This window comes from Sapajus apella, unplaced genomic scaffold (assembly GCF_009761245.1).
Source record: "Sapajus apella isolate SASKATOON/1434 unplaced genomic scaffold, GSC_monkey_1.0 scaffold43, whole genome shotgun sequence".
Classification (NCBI taxonomy): Eukaryota; Metazoa; Chordata; class Mammalia; order Primates; family Cebidae; genus Sapajus; species Sapajus apella.
The window spans coordinates 17,173,213-17,176,751 of NW_022436983.1; positions in this window are offsets into that span (position 1 = coordinate 17,173,213).

Below are 3,539 nucleotides of genomic sequence, written 5' to 3' on the forward strand. Positions count from 1 at the left end.
AGGAAACTACATTTCCCAGACTCCTTTATCAAAGGCTCTGATCTCTGCCTCATCAGTCTTCCCCCAGGGGTTAAACCTGGAGGAAGACTGGGGAGGCAGAGATCAGAGCGTTTCTCCCCATCTTTTCTGCTTTAAGTGGCTTCCCCAGCAATGGCCGTGTCTCCTCTGCAGCTCCCCCTCCCTCTGGACAGTCCACCAGCCAGGCAGCCCCCTCTGTCTCTCTTGCTCCTGTCTGGAGGCCAGCTCCTGGCTCTGGCAACACCTTCTCCCTGCATCTTTCCTTTCAGTTGGTAGGATGGCACAGCTTCCTGCTATGGGGAAATCTCTGAACTGTCTCCTTGTCCTGATTAGAGTCCCAGCTCCTCCATCATCTGGGTGACAAGCTCCTTTACATTCAAGTCCCTTGGTCTGAAAGACTGGTTTCTGTGCTGCTGAATGAACCATGATGGATATAGGGTTTTTGATGACTTTGATGACAAGGCAGTATGGGGAGACTACAACCAGAGAAACAGGTTACAAGGAACCCTTAGGGAGAAGTAGGCTTCGGATTCCAGTGGCTGGGCAGGAGGACAAGACAGCCCCGCAGGTCTGTGGAACATGAAAGCCTTCCTTGGGGTCTCTCAGAAGCCCTGGAGGAAGGAACTTGATGGAAGAACTGGATGTCTTGTAATTATGGGGATCTGTAGTTATGTAGGAATTAACGGGAAGGAAGACACCTGGATTGCTAAGGAATGTGGGAACACCCAGACTTCATTTCTAGCAGTTTAAGAAAAAAATAGGCCGGGCGTGGTGGCTCATGCCTGTAATCCCAGCACTTTGGGAGGCCGAAGTGGGTGGATCACCTGATGTCAGGAGTTTGAGACCAGCCTGGCCAACATGGCGAAACCCCGTCTCTACTAAAAATACAAAAATTAGCCAGGTGTGGTGGCAGGCACCTGTAATCCCAGCTGCTTGGGAGGCTGAGGCAGGAGAATCACTTGAGCCCAGGAGGCGGAGGTTGAAGTGAGCTGAGATCATGCCATTGTACTCCAGCCTGGGTGACAGACCTAGACTCCATCTCAAAAAAAAAAAAAAAAGAAAGAAAAGAAAAAAATGAAAACAACCTCCATGTCTGACAATAGAGGTTTGGTTAAAAGAATAATATGTCCAAAGCAAAACAAATGCAGCTTCCAAAATAATGCTGGAGAAAAATGTTTTGTGACCTGGTAAAGATTCATTGTATATTTTCAAGTGACTAGAAGCGTATCGTAAACTATGTATAGTGCCACCCTGGCTAAAACGCATGCCTGTACATGCAGACCAAACGCCTTGATGGACATAGATGAGCACACTAGGGGAGTTATCTCCGGCCGGTAGTGGAATTGTAGGCGATTTTTCTTTCTTCCCTTTGCTTATCTGCATTTCCTAAAGTTTATATAGGAAACATACTAATTTATATTAAGGGAAAGCAAGGTTACTAAACGTAACAAATAGGCACTAAAGACAGGCCTTTGTCTGGGTTCTACCCTCCTCCTGGAATGCCATGTCCACTCCCTTAGCCGACTCCCTTCTCCTCGAAGCTCACCAAGGCAGTTTCTTCTTCAACAGTGTGGCCCCTCCTCGTCACTGCAGCCCATAACATCTCACTTTGAAAGTCCTTCCAGAGGCCAGGCATGGTGGCTTATGCCTGTAATCCTGGCACTTTGGGAGGCCACGGAGGGAGTATCGCCTGGGTCCAGGAGTTTAAAATCAGCCTGGACAACATAGTGAGACACTGTCTCCATAAATAATAAAAAATTAGCCAGGCGTGGTGGCACGTGCCTGTAGTCCCAGATGCTCAGGGGCTTGAGGGAGGAGAATTGCTTGAGCCCAGGAGGGGAGGCTGCGGTGAGCCGGGACTGCACCACAGCACTCAGCCTGGGCAGCAGAGTGAGACTCTGTCTCAAAAAACAAAGAAACCAAGTCCTTCCAGAACGTGCTGCCTGGCCCCCATTTTGGCATTGTCCACTATGGTATTTCAGTTGTGTTACGTGTTCAAGATTGGAAAGGAGGCCGGGCGCCGTGGCTCATGCCTGTGAATCCAGCACTTTGGGAGGCTGAGGTGGGAGGATCACTTGAGGACAAAAGCTTGAGACCAGCCTAGCCAACATGGTGAAACCTCATCTCTACTAAAAATATAAAGATTAGCTGGGCATGGTGGCTCACGCCTGTAATACCCGCACTTTGGGAGGCCAGGGCCAGAGGATCACGAGGTCAAGAGATCAAGACCATCCTGGCCAATATGGTGAAACCCCATCTCTACTAAAAATACAAAAAAGTTAGCCAGATGTGGTGGCACGCACACCTGTAGTCCCAGCTTCTCAGAAGGCTGAGGCAGGAGAATCGCGAGAACCTGGGAGGTGGAGGCTGCAGTGAGCCAAGATCACACCACTGCACTCCAGCCTGGGCGACAGAGTGAGTGAGACTCCATCTCAAAAACAAACAGGCCGGGTGCAGTGGCTCATGCCTGTAATCCTAGCACTTTGGGAGGCTGAGGCGGGTGGATTGCCTGAGCCTAGGAGTTCAAGACCAGCCTGGGCGACATGGCAAAACCCTTTCTCTACTGAAAATAAAAATAAAAATATAAAAATAGCTGGGAGTGGTGGTGAGCACCTGCAATCCCAGTTACTCAGGAGGCTGAGGCATAACAATGGCTTGAACCCCGGAGGCAGAGGTTGCAGTGAGCTGAGATTGAGCCACTGCACTCCAGCCTGGGCAACGGAGCAAGACTATGTCTCTAAACAAACAAACAAAATAATGGGAAGGAGAGATTTGGGTTGGAGTGGAGGTGAGACATGAGCACTGTCTTCAAATATTTGCGGGGCTATTGCATGGAGAAGGCCGTAGACCCTTTTTGTGTGACTGCCTCTGAAAGGAAAACTGGGGTGTTCCTGGGAGACATTAGGGGGCCCATTTTAAAATTTAAGGACATTGCTCTCGCTATGATGGTGTGGCTGCCTTGAGAGGCAGAAAGTTCTTGGCTGCTGGAGGTTTTCACAATGAAGCCGCTCCAGTGGTAGAGGTTCCCCAGATAACCTTGTTCTCTAGGCTCTACAACTGGACGGTGCTTGTCAAGCATTCTGAGTGCAAAGAGCTCCCTGCTACTCCTCTGTACCCTCCACATGGCTGAACATAGAGCAGGTATCCAACATCCACTTACAGCATTGACCTTCAGAGCAGCAGGTTCGCCTTGCTGATTCTCAGACCCAGGAAAAGCACTTGCTTTCTGTAGGACAAATTTCTCCAGTGCATGTGTGCGCCGTCCTGCCTCCGAGAATCCCTTTCCACCTCCACTTTCCTGTCTCACTCTGATGCATTCTTCAGACCTCTTCTCAAATTCACTCCCATCAGGAAGCCCTCCCTGTGTGAGCTGCTCACTTGGTGGGGTTGGGAACACGAGCTCTGTGTTCCCAGCTCCTGGTGTGTATTGCATGGTGCTTTCCCGTTCCCCATGGAACTGACCACAGGGACAGTGTTCCCCATGGAACTGATTACAGGGACAGTGTTCCCCATGGAACTGA